Source organism: Vidua macroura, chromosome 7 (genome assembly GCF_024509145.1).
Source record: "Vidua macroura isolate BioBank_ID:100142 chromosome 7, ASM2450914v1, whole genome shotgun sequence".
Classification (NCBI taxonomy): domain Eukaryota; kingdom Metazoa; phylum Chordata; class Aves; order Passeriformes; family Viduidae; genus Vidua; species Vidua macroura.
In genome coordinates this window covers 881,303-895,000 of record NC_071577.1, presented here as the reverse complement: position 1 = coordinate 895,000, position 13,698 = coordinate 881,303, and the positions used below count along the sequence as shown (strand labels likewise).

At 43.5% G+C, this 13,698-nt stretch overlaps 1 long non-coding RNA gene across 1 annotated transcript in view; it reads right to left on the bottom strand.

Moving 5' to 3' along the window:
* The window catches only part of LOC128809755 (uncharacterized), a 14,462-nt gene extending 4,935 nt beyond the window's left edge, over window positions 1-9,527 (bottom strand). The window contains exons 1-2 of the long non-coding RNA XR_008437839.1: window positions 9,394-9,527; window positions 7,558-7,702 (exon numbers count right to left, since the gene is read on the bottom strand). This is a non-coding gene — a long non-coding RNA (uncharacterized LOC128809755). The remainder of the gene's footprint in view (window positions 1-7,557; window positions 7,703-9,393) is intronic.
* Between the last annotated feature and the right edge of the window lie 4,171 nt (window positions 9,528-13,698).

Here is a 13,698-nt window from a genome sequence, read left to right as displayed (position 1 = left end):
TGTTCTCCCTGTTTGGGTGGAGAAAGGACTGGGTCGGACTCAAGATCTTGGGAAAGGGATAACTTGGTGATTACGGATGAGAGTGAGGGGTTCTACACTGTGACGGGATGGTTTTAAGTAGCTCTGATCTTATTTTATTGAATCCTTGTCATAACAAGAGCTGTAGACAGGATTTCCCTCAGCAGGTTCCAGCAATAACACTGTGTTTGTTCTTCCTGTGTTGGGGAACTTTTTTCACGAACAGGACGGGACTGCTGGGATACATTTCTTGAGCTTTTATTGTAGCATCAGCCTCATTACATGGTTGAGACAATAGATAGATGGCAAAAGCTTGCATACAGCTGGCAGCAGTCAAAGATGTCTTTGTTACAGGACATTTTAAAAACTTTCTAGGCAATAGCATATTGCTAAAGCTTACAGACAGTTGTTTTAGCTAATTACTAAAAGTATACATACACTTGCTTCACAAAATGATTGCTTGTATGCTTTCTATTAACAATATACAATACATCATTATTAAGCTTAAAACCTTCTAATATCTTGCTAAGCATATTTTCTTGCAGTCTTAAGTTCTATCTCAGCCAAGTCTAAAACTGAAGCTGCTGTTTCATGTCCTTGCTTACTATACTATTGTAGCATTTTCTACCTTCAGACTTTGCAGCTGCAGCTAGTTCTAATTTTCTCTGCTCTTTCTGTTTCTGAGGCCTGCATTTCCAGTTTTCTGAAAATCATCTTACCTTCACTATTTCCCACATTTCCCCCTCTGGGTACAACCAAAAAGAAACCGTTTTAACTTTGTTGCTTATTAACACCTTGTGTTACATAGCTCTACTATAATATGTATTTCTTTTTGCTTGTTTGAATTACCTCTGTTGTTTGCTTTAAACCTTGCTTTTTTTCCACCACAGCAATTTTAATACTGTAAAATATCTGGTCTCTTCAAAGGATATAAGTCAAATCCTGTAGTAGTTACTATTTACTGTTCTAGTAAGTCTCGTCCATTCCAAGGTCTTAATTCAAAGCCTTCATCTGTGTCTATACTTGCATCCACAATCTCTGTAAGATCTTGAGCACTTTCTGTGATTCCATTTCCAACTTCTCTCTCTTGTATGATAAAAACTTCTTTGATAGTTTTGTCCATCATTTGTCACACACACTGAACTATGCAAGGTACTACTACTAATATCACTACTAAAACAACTAACACATATAAACCATAAACCTATTTTACAAAGTCCCCTCAACCAAGGTGTAAAGCTCCATCCTTTGAACAAATTGTCTAACCATGATCCACTGTCTTCTTTGATTTGAGCTGTTAAATCTTTCAGCCGTTGTATACTTTTGTGGATGTATACTTTTCAGAATGGTCAGACAAATTCATGCAACACAATCCTTCAAATTCCTCATAACCATGTCCATGTGCCAGTAAAAGAAAATCAATTGCTGCTCTATTTTGAAGTGTAGCATGTTTAACACTGCTGATGTCTGTTAGCATATCACTGATTGCAATGGATATGGCATTGGTTTGTTTACTCAGCCAACATCTAACTTGATCTGTTTCAATGCCATGGCAGAAGCAAGTTGGGGTAGAAGTAAACCTGCTGAAACTCTTTTCGCAGCTTTCCAGGGTCTAAAATCACTGTTACAATTTTCTTCATATTGATGGGCAAATCTTTTTCCTCTATGTTTTTTCTTAATGACTGTCTTAGCACTAGGTGCTAGAACAGTAAGTTGTCCATTACTGCATAGAACACCTTCAAGGTGTGATGGAATGCCTTGCCAAGCTCTATCTCCACAAATGAACCAATATCCTTGTGGTAATTGTGGATACCCTGGAAAGTCCACCCCAACTATCTGAGTAATTACACAAAACACTTGAGTTTCTCTAAGCGGAGTAATTGGGAGTGACATTGTATTTTGGAGGATCGTTCTCTTGCCAATTGTTATCTGAAAACATAAGACAGAAATCCATTGTTAAGGAAGCAAGAATCTCCAATTCTTGGGGCTCAGAAGGTGCTTTAAGGAAATTCTTTGGTCCAAATGTCCCAGTCAGCCACAGGATTGCTCCTGTTGGCAACCTCACCTGATTTACTATTAAGTTGCTTTTTGGTCAAGAGATCATAATATATAGGTATCGGCCAATCTTTTACTGGCACACTGAATAGACAGGTTGAAAAAGGCTTTTCTGGGTTCTAATTGGACAGATATATGGCATCTGAGCCTGCTGCCTTGGCTAAGGTCGCCCAAACATTTGTTTTTGGCTGTTCCACAGGCAAATCTGCACTACAAGAAGCAAGCAAAGCTAGCCAGCACCAGCGTAACACTCAATTTCGCTCCATAACTTTTGTGAGCTATTTTTTGACAAAAGATTTCCCCATATATTTCAACTCACAAATTCTGCTTTTGTTCCTTCCCCAAGTTGCCTGGGGACTAAACAACTGTGTTAAAAATGGGGTAATTTCATCTTTAAAAATTCAGTGAGGGGATCCACTTTCTCTGATTCTATAACATAGCACAATGGAAACCATACTTTTGCCAAAAGAGCTCTACGGAACCAACAATTTACATTTTTATTATTGACATAAAATCAAGGTTGGCAAGTTCCACAGGTACGTCAGGCATGACCCACAGTCTCTCTGTTTGGCTCACATCTCTGAACTTTTTTTTCCATTTTTGGACTCATCAGAGCGTTCTTGTGTCTGATGTGGTTTGATGTTCTTCACTGGAACCCACTTAGAGACACAAGCATACCCTTTGCCTCAAGTTATTAGTTGGAAAGGGCCTTCAATTTATCCTGTCTCAGGGTTTCTAATTAAAACAGGGGGATTTTCTTTCAGTTTCGCCTGTGTGTTATTTGAAAAATGCCTAAAAATTGTTGGATTCGGTTTTGTAAAAGAGCTGTTCAAAAAGTTAAAAACATATAAAGCTTTGCTCAATCTCATCTATGGTGTCGCCTCTACTCCCCCCTTCTGTTGATTTAGAATGTGTTTTATCATGTGATATGTCTTTTCAATAATTGTTTGACTTTTGGGGGAGTGAGGAATACCAAAGGTGTGACAAACACTCCAATCTATTAAAAATGTGGCCACTTTTTGGGATGTATATGTGGGGCCATTGTCTGTTTTTACTTCTTGGGGCACACCCAGTGAAGCAAATGTTTGTAAAAAATGTTGATAGGTATGATTACTCATTTTTCTTGAGTGGACAGAAGCAAAAACCATACCTGAGAATGTGTCCACTGACATATGGATGTTTTTAAATTTCCTAAAGGAAGGGTACTTAGTGATATCTGTTTGTTATAATTGTAGGTTTTGTAAACTCTGTGGGTTGACCACTCCTGTAGAAACAGAGAATTGTACAAGTTGACAATTAGGGTAAGTACTAATGATAGTTTAGTTTGACTTTTGGAAATGTGAAACATCTGTACAAGTGCTTGAGCGTTTTGGTGAAAAAAGGTATAACTCAGTTTCATTTGTTTAAAAATGTATGGTAAAGTGTTTGAAACCACTATTGTCAGTTTATCTGTTCTTGTATTTCCTTCTGCTATAAATCCTGGAAGTGAGGAATGAGCTTTAATGTGAGAAACAAAATATCGGTGAATTTGGTGTTGTAAAATTGTATAAAGACATGAAAGCCACTGATATAGGGTATTATTACTAACATCCTTAAAAACTGATCATTCTATTCTTTTAACTAGATTAGTAACATAAGCAGAATCTGTAATCAAATTAAAAGGTTGTGGAAAGAGTTGAAAAGCTCTAACCACAGTAGCAAACTTGACAATCTGAGGAGAGCCTTCTATTGTTTGAATGTCTGATTCCCATGCTTTAGTTGTTTGATTTAACCATATTATTACTGATTTATGTGTCTCCCCTGACCCATTAGTGAAGGGAGTTATAGCATGCAAAGGATTTTCATTTAGCATGGGTTTTTCTCTAAAACTCAATTTTACTTGTAATAATTTGTGGGCTGGATAATAATAGAACAAACACCTGAAAAATCTCACAATGTGTTTTGTAAATCATCTGAATTTTGTAATGCCCAACCAAGATAATCTTTTTTCAGGGCTAAATAGATAACTGTAAAGTCTTGACCTGTTAAAGTTAGCAGTCTTGTTCTGGGTTTAATTACGATTTGTGTTGTCATCTCCATAGTTGTAAAAATTGTCTTTGGGGACTTGTAAGAAAGAAAAGCCTATTCCATTATTAACAAAGGATCTCTTTTAGAAGGGTCTCATTGAAAAATGAGACCATAAAGTTGTAATTTTTTTTCCTAAAACTGCAAGGAAGAAAAGTTTTTCTCGAGCATGACAATGAGCCTGTATCCTTTGGAAAGCTTACCCTTCCCTTCCCTCACTATTGTTTCATGTCCTTGCTTACTATAATACTGTAACTTTTTCTACCTTCAGACTTTGCAGCTGCAGCTAGTTCTAATTTTTTCTGCTCTTTCTGTTTCTAAGGCCTACATTTCCAGTTTTCTGAAAATCATCTTACCTTTACTATTTCCCACATTTCCCTGTTCAGAAGAGCTGAATGCTATGATTGTGGAGGAATCAGCTCTGGCAGAGATTAGGCCTTTTTGGCTGCAAAAATTGATGCTTGGTTGGCAGAAGGTTTCTCCAGAATTCCCGTGTTTCTATAGAATATCCCGAACTCAGCCAAAGGTTTGAAAGGAGACAATTCAGACGTGGTGAGGTTAACCGTAACCTGAGGAGGCTGTCAGGTCAGTGCTCCCATCTTAGCACCCTTTCTGTTAAGAAAGGAGGGCTGGGAGGGGAGTCCCCCCTGCCACCTGCAGCCACCTCCTTCACACACTAAATTTCCACAAAAATACATGGAACAGGAGCAAAAAGTATCGGATTTTCAGTGCTTTGCTGGAACCTGGCCTTAAATGAAAGATAAGTTATTTTTCCAATCTGGTGCCCTGGGTGAGGAAAATTATTTGGGTTTTTTTCTCAGTTGTTATGAGGCATCCATGTTCTCCATGTGGGCAGGACATGGGGAATTGGCTCCAAGACAAGTCACAAGATGGGGTGCAGCATCCCAATGCCATTCCCCCAGAGGCTTCAGCTCTAGGCATGGCAATAAGCTCACAGCAGGCACATCCCTTTTCCAGCTCGGGTCATGACTCTGCTTCATCTGCCCTAAAGCTCTTCGTAAGCCAGGAATGCTTTTTTCCATCGCCTCGCCGGAGCAGAGTGCAGTGTAAACCTGTACATCTGTAACACCTGGAGGGAACCTGGATCCCACATGTTGAGTCCCTGTGACCACATCCTCTCTTCACAGAAGCCAGCAAGGAGCACTCAGGAGCTATTCAGGATGGGCACAGCCCCGAGGGTCTCCAGCATCTGCTCTCACAGCCACCCCTTCTCCTGGGCCCCTGGCAGGACCAGTCACGACACCCAGCTGCTTGCAGGGACAACCAGGTCACATGGCTGCAGCTTTCTCCTTCTCAGCTTATCCAAGCCCTGGGCAAGGAAAATATTGACCACCATAATGACATCTGTGCTCTTACTACCAGACAGGCACAGCACCCGCTTCTGGCAAAACGATCCCTTAAGGAATCCCTGGAGCATCCTGGGTGGCGTGTTTCTGTGAGAGAGAATTCAAATTTAAGGTATGAATATACACAGCTGGTTTCTCCTGATGTAAACCCATGGCTTCTCCCTTTTGGAGGCTTTCCAGATGTGTGGCCATTGCAGGCAAAGGGTAATAAAAAATCCCAGCCATAAATGGAAATGTTTGTAAGGGACAGAGTCAGACCAGCTGCCAAGTCACAGTTACTGCAGGATGACTAAGCAGCAAAGTTGGCACAAGATCCTGCACTTTCTGTAACTGCTGCTCTTTCACACAGACAAAAACCATGCAGATGCTCCCTGCCACTCCCAGATAGAGCTTGGTGACCAGAAACACAAAGACACTGGGAAATAGTAAGCAAAGGGGTGACTAGCTCCTGAAGCCTGGCTCTGAGTATTCTGAAGCAGGGGTGGCCCCAAATCCAGCACAATTACCTTGAGATAAGAAGTCAAGAACCATTTCTAAGTTTACAAAGATTAACCCACACTTTCCAAGTCCTTTCTGAGTCAAGGTGATGCACTCAAGAGGGGAAAAGATCCCTCTATAATTTTCCTTTGCCTTGTGTAGTGCTTTGGGACTGCAGAGTGAAACCCTGAAACCCTCCGAAACCCTGACTAAGCCAGGACTCTGCAGGGAGGACTTTCTGTTGCCTCTGGTGACAATGGGGACCATCAGGGTCACAGCTAAATGGTTGAGGCTGGCAGGCACCATGCAGTCCGAAGCCCTGGCTTGAGCAGGGTCAGCCAGAGCAGGATGTCCAGAACAGTGTCCAGGATTTTGAGTGTCTCTACAGATGGAGAGCATGCAACATCTCTGGGCAACCAGGTCCAGTGTCTGACGACCCTTACTCTAAAAAAAACAGTGTTTACTTGTGTTCAGGTTGAATTTCCTGTGTTTCAGTTTGTGCCTGTTATTACCTCTGGTTCTGTTAAAATCACTTGATTATTAAATTTCTCTTAAGGTATCAGTAAAAGGTGTCAGCCTCTGATTCATTGAATGATTAACATTTAAGACTACATTTCAAACATTTTAATAGAACTCAAGGGTCTCTTTGGAGGGTTTTGATGCAAATTTCCTGGGAAAAAATGTGCACTTCAATAAATCTATTTTTAATGATGCAGCACATGTGTCCTATCTAGTGTTGAACAAGCAGTCATTAATGCAACAACAACAGTGTTTGGGGTTCAACTGAGCACTTCAGTTTCAATTTCACAACTGCACAGTGAACACGTGTTTCTAATCTGGCTATCAACACCATGGGACTGAAAACAAACTGGAGACAAAATAGTCACAGACTTGATTAAACTATGCGAACTTATGAAAAATAGCATAAAAATCATAGAATCAGAGAATCTCAGAATGGTTGGGTTTGTGTTGGGAGGGACTTTAAAGCCCATCTCATTCCCAGCCCCTGACATGGGCATAGACAACTTCCACTATCCCAGGTTGCTCCAAGACCCATCCAGCCTGGCCCTGAACACTCCCAGGGATCCAGGGGCAGCCACAGCTTCCTGGAGCACCCTGTGCCAGGGCCTTTCCACCCTCTGAGTAAAGAACTTTTTCCTAATATTTTTTCCTAATACATAACATTCTGCAAGAGTTGAAGGGTGGTGTGAACTCTTGGGATCCTAAGGAACCATTCACTTCAGAAACAGCCACCAGGGCCCCCTTTAAAACCGGTGACTTGTATGGACCAGTTTGTCACCCTCTGACCTGTCTGATACAGCTCTGGACAATTTTACTCCTGACATGTTCACTTCTTGGCCCTGCTTTTACAGAATCTGTTGCATACAGGAATCAAAGGAGATAGGTTCTGCTCCCATGTCTCCCACAGTCTTGGTCTTGGGCAAGCTGCTAATTTCTTTGGTTTGCAGCACCCCACCAACAAAATATCTCCCAAAATATTTTTCCAGCTCTTGTCATTACCTACCAACCCATCAGACATCACAAAAAGTATTAATGAAATATCTTTGTCAACTACCTTGTTTAAAGTATGTAAGACAGGTCCTGGGATGTGGCAACGGCTGGATTATGCCACGGCTGACTCACCATTCAGTCATGGAGCATCTACCGTCAGAGTGGTTTTTGGCCATGTCTTGCCACATCAATAAGGGCCTTCCCAAGCCCTGCAAAAAAACCATACAATGTGAAACCAAGGAACCCTGAATTTGCAGGAAATCCCAAATCCCCTTGTGACAACGAGGGGTGGAACTGCTCAATTTGTGTTTGATAGAATCACAGAGTCACCGAACCAGAGAATATCCTGAGTGGAAGGGAACCACAAGGATCATCAAGTTCAACCCCTGGCCCTGGCACAGACACCCCAAAAATCTCACCATGTGCCTGAGAGCATTGTCCAAACACTCCCTGGGGTCTATCAGCCTTGGGGCTGTGATCATTCCCTGGGGAGCTTGGTCAGTGCCCCAGCACCCTTGGGGAGAAGAACCTTTTCCTGATATCCAGCCTAAACCTCTTCAGACACAGATGTAGCTGTTCCCTCAGTCGTGTCACTGATCACAGAGATGGGTGTTGCCCCTCCACTGCCCCTCATGAGGAAGCTGCAGATCCCAGCAAGGTGTCCCCTCAGTCTCCTCTTCTCCAGCTGAACAAACCAAGTGACCTCAGGTGCTCCTCAGTCAGCTTCCCCTTCCCCATGTTGGAGTCCCTTGTTTGAACATTCCCCAGCAGCTGTGAGGCCCAGGGCTGCTGCAGAGGGAAACTTGTGCAAGGCCAGCCTGTTCCTGCCTAGCAGTAAATGGTACTTCCAGCAGGACCCTGCGGCGCCTCGAGGCACATCCCAGGCTGCTGTGGGGACATCTGGTTTCAGGCACAGTAATCTGCCACATGTTCTCATTTCCCCTGCATGCCAGATTCCTTTTGACACACTTTTCAAAAGAGCTGTGGAGCTACAGATGGGGCTCATCCAGCTGCCCTCGGCTGTGTCCTGTTCAGTACGTGCCCAGTGCTTCTGGCTCTTGGAGCCAGGAAAAACTGCAGTTTGCAGCTCATGGCCCAGGATTTATCTGGGACAGACTTGCTTGAATAAAGCAGCATGCTGGGTTTACAAGCTGCCTTTAAAAATCTCAAGGACTTCAAACCCCGTGGAAAACACCGTGTGTAACTGTGTTCAGCTCTCATGTTAACCAAAACATAATGCTGTGTGCAGGGATAATTTTACTACTGGTGGTGCTATCAGAAATCCAGAGAAATAATCCAGGCCGAACTTCCTATTTATGCAGAAGTAAACACGGCTCAGGTGAAAGAGCAAACATGTTGTGGCTCCTGAGGGTTTGGATTCTTTGGGGGCAAGAGAGGGATTTGCAGGGACTTCAGAAGTTTTAGACAAGCACTTCCATGTTTATGAGGGTTCAAACTGCTTTCTAAAGCCAAACCAGGAATTAAACAACAACCAGACACTGACATATGCCTGTCCCCTGCTTTGGGAGCACTGAAAACTGTGGGGACCAAGGTTATTCCTGCTGATTCCTGCCCTGCTTGCTTTCTCTAAAGCCACAAAATATGCTAGTTGAGGGGAATGGGGCTTGGTTGTGAGGACCGAAGAAAAGAAAGACAGAGAAAAATGGAAGGAGGCAACCTTAGAATCACATTTAAGGATCTTTAGGGTCTCGTTACACCAGGTCTGTGCCGTGAGGAGAAGCCTGCTTCCAAAGTGGTGTCCTCAGGCCCACACTGTCTGTGGCCTGTGCTGCCACTGCCTTAGGCCAGGCCCAGGGTGGCAGCAGCAGAGGCAAAGGGAGCTTCTATAGAAGGCAAATATGTTTTTATATGCAGGACATATCTTGAAACCTTGGCTTACCTCTGTGGCAAAGACTTTGGCTGCCAGGGCTGGCCTTGAGATGCCTAGATTGCAGCATGAGTCATGCAGGTGGACTGGTTTGGTTTGGTCTGACTGCAGGAGAGGCATTTCTGACATGGCAGAATTCCCCTTATGGTGTGCACCAGCATCTGAGGTTTAATGTGCCAGTAGGAGTTAATCCCCCCACTCCTAACACAAGAAAAGCTTGTTTCTGGAAAGCAGGAAGGACGTCAAAGAGCATCACGACTCATGCAAAGGGCAAGGAGAGATTAGCAATGAAACGACCAACTTCTAGTGATTTTTGGCATGGCAGACAGCAGGGAGCATCCTCAATGAAATGAAAAAATGAAGCAGATTCAGGGATGATCCTGAGAATGGACCAGCTCCAAGGTTTGGATTGGAAGGGACCTTAAAGCTCATCTTGTTCCAACTCCTGTGAAATAAGCAGGGACAGCTTCCACTAGACCAGGCTGCTCCAAGCCCCATCCAGCCTCTTCCAGGAAGGGCACATTTGAGGTATGTGGGCACCATGAGGTCTGGCAGGCTGTCTCTCCTCCTCAGCTTGATTCTGCAGAAGGATGCTATTTATTTCCTCTTGTCAATCCTCTCCCAGGCTCGCCTCTGTGATTGGGAACTCTCTGAGGCTCATATTTTCCAGGATAAGGGGTTAGATTTCAGCTTCAAAAATGATTTGCTACTGACTGGCAGAAGGTTGAGGATTGCATTCTACCTGCATTCTGCATTCTACCAATCCACATAAAATACAGAGGTTGCCTTCCTCAAAGGTTGTTTCAAAGCTGCCTGTGCACAGACAATTTGTGACTTAATCCCTTCCCAGTCTCCAGGACGGCTGTGCAAAACTAATTGTCTCGAGGTTTTTCTTGCCAGAAGTCTAGCTTGGGTTCTTAATCTGTTCCATGGAATGGCTTTGCCATGTCCTAACACCACCTTTATGATGGGTAGAGGTCTCAATATCAAGGAACAAGCCTTTGGACTTTCTGCCATAGCCTGACCTTGTTGTGCTCCTGCAGGCTTCTGCACCTAAAACAAGAACTGAGTGTGAGGTCATGAGAGAAAAAAAAAAAAAAACAACAAGACAAGTAAGGGGCCTCAGATGATAAATAACTTCACAAGGGAAGGAGGAACATGACCTCTGTGTGGGGTAAAACATACCATAAAGGTAGAAAATGGGCTTAATGACCTCCTCATACTTTATTCTTGGTGACTAAAGAAACATGAGTTTGATGAGGCAGCATCTTTTATGTGGCCACTAGATTATGTTAAAAAAAAAAAGTTCTTAGACAGAGGATGAAGTCTGTGGCTGTACTAAGACTGCTACAGCTTTGTGCAGTCAAGTCAGATGATGTTGTAACAGTAGATGATGGCCCTCAAAGTTTCTTGCATGGTTTTTCCCCTCTAGGAAATTCATCTCCAGAAACAGTTTATCTCCCAAGACCTTTAGAGGCATCCAGAACAAAGAAGAAGAGTTATTTACACCCCAACCCTGGAAGTGTTGGATGGGGCTTGGAGCAACCTGGTGTAGTAGGAAGTGTTCTTGCCCACAGCAGGGGTTTGGAACAAAATAATTTCCAGGGTCCCTTCCAATCCAAACTGTCCTATGATTCTATGATTCTATAAAGTGACATAACCAAAAGTGAAGAAAAATGAAAAAAAAAAAAATGTCCAGATGTATGTGGTAAAGGGTAGGAAGTGTCTGTTTTGCCTCCAGCTTCTGCTATTTCTTTCGATTTTCCCTTTTTAATATATTACCATCAAGAAGATACACCCCAGCTGCATTCTTGTCTGGTTCAGCAGCTTGGATGTTAAATGCCAACATTTTCACAGGGATGACAAAGCTGAGAAGTGTTTCCTGCTGGTGTCTGCAGAGATGGATGGGACCAGGAGCACTGCTCTGCTGAGGCCATGAGCAGGTGGAAGGGCTAAGCAATACTTTAGGGGTATAAGTCATTCCATGCATTCCCAACCCTCAGTGGAAGGGATGTGTCACTGCCACAGCATGCTCCTGGGAGCACCTCTGTAGTTTCCATGTGTGACAGGGATGCCCACATCTGTAAGAAACTAAAAAAACCCAAGAAAAATAAGGAAATAGAAATTAAACAGTGCCCCTTACTGTGTTCAGAACTACATCTCACCTTTCTGGTGAGGCCCACCTGGCTGCAGTCCCCCTCCTGCCATACGTCCTCCAGAATCTCTGCTAATGCAATATACATTTTCTGTGGAAAACCATAGAAAACAGACACTGTGGATCCAGCCTGAACTCCCTATAAAAAATGAGGAGAAATTTTGAGGGGCAAGACCCAGGTAGAGCATCTATGTTTGCCTGTGGGCTTACCTATGGACAACCAGGGAAGGCACTGTTAAGGGGAGTTACAAAAAATTAATTGTTTGTCAAATTAAAGTCTTCTCAGCCTAGCCAGACCATAACAACTTATTTAGTCCCATTATTACATAGGTCTCTAAACCCTAAGTGACCCAATTATGGATGGGAATTAGCAAAAACTAAAATTGTTACATGCAAGTCTCCCAAAGCTGCACCATGCTCTGGTGATCCTCTTTCATCCCATGCAACATTATGGGAGGCCATCAGCTTCCTAAATCCTTTACCTGGAGAGGGAGGATGATGATGATGGTGTGTGCTGGGGGCAGGGAGGGAATGGTCTTCTTCCACGGCCTTGAGTCTGCTGAGAATGAATTCTGTGTGTCAACCCCATATTTCTGTATTTCTTAATAAGTTGCAGTCTTTACTGTTTGTCCACAATTCTTTCTTATAAAATTTTACTTATTTTAAGGGGAAAAATCATGCATTTGGACTAAATAATGCATACCTTAAACTAAAGCGTGCTTGGGAATATGAGCAAGCCCCAAACCACAGAGGAGCAGGAGGCATTTGAACACTCAGTTATTTGGCTGTCACAGCTAGGAGAGGCAAAGCAACAGATCTCTGCTCCTTGGGAAAGTTGTAGGCACAGGAAAGGCTCTTAAATATACAGTTCAAAATCATCCTAGAGCTGATGGGTATGTGTTTTAGGAGTCCTACCACACTGGTAAAGCAATCTCATCAATCCAGTCCTTCCCCAGCCATCACCTTCCCATGAAGGGGTATGAAACAGTGTTGCCTCAAATGAGGAGCATTTAGTCAAAGGAAAACAGAGAAATGTGGCCCAAATTCTGTTGTTGTTACATAAACCCCCTCGCTGAACATCTGGAGAGCATCTGAAATTTAATAAAGCAGGCCTGCAGACAGGCATTTTGACCTTCCCTGTAATGGAAGCACAAAAATTAAGACTGAAAAGAGGGGAGTGAATATCACCAGAAATGGAAGAAAAATTAAGTCTAGCATTTCGGGGCCAGCTTTGTCCCAGACACCTGACAGGGCTTCCACAGTCTTACCTGAGCAATGCACAACAGTGGGGAGAGACAAGGCAACACTGCCAAACACAAGGTGCTGGGCACTTGTGAAAAAATCCTGCTGGTCCCTGTCTCCTGGGAAAGCCAGGTTGCCACCTGGTTCTGGTTAAAATTGTGATTCTTCTGGGCAAATTGGAATTTAAAGGGAACATTTAGATTTTTCTCTGAATGACATGGTGAAATGATGGGGGAAACTGACAAACACTCCAGAACTGAGGCTCAGAATCTGACATTTTTCACTGGTTTGGGATCTTCTTTTCCTTTCTGCAGAGCGAAAATGCTAGGGCATGGTTAGGAGTGGAGGGGGAAAATGAACAGAAACAGGAAAGATCCCTCCTGCCAGCTACCTTTTTTAGCAATAAGCTTTAAACCAGCCCAAAGACAGGGAGATCTTTCCCCAGGTGCCTTTTGCATCCCTCAGTTGGATATGGCCCAGGTGAGATGTGAGTGGGAACATGCAGCAGGGGGTGGGCAGAAACCCCATTTTCCCACCCCTTTCTGCTGCAGTAGCCCATGCCACGAGCTGGGCATCCCTAGCCACAAATGCATAGCCTAAGGGCTTGCCCTGTCATGTTTCTCCATGCCTGACTCATGCCAAGGACTGTGGCAAGCCATTAATAGGTACTTCTTGAGCTGTAACAAAACCTGCCTTTCTTAGGGCAAATATGAAGGCATTTTTTCCTGACTTTCCATGGAGAGGAGAGCAGGAGATCTGACACAAACAGCTGCCACCCACAGAGCCACCCCAGAGCTGCTCCTCAGACTTTCCAGCTGTGAGTGAGGTGTCCCCGTCCTCCAGGGAGGCACAGAGATGGAGGCAGCATGACTAAGAGGAGGACATGAGACAATGTCCTGTTGAATGTCCCCACTGCCTGG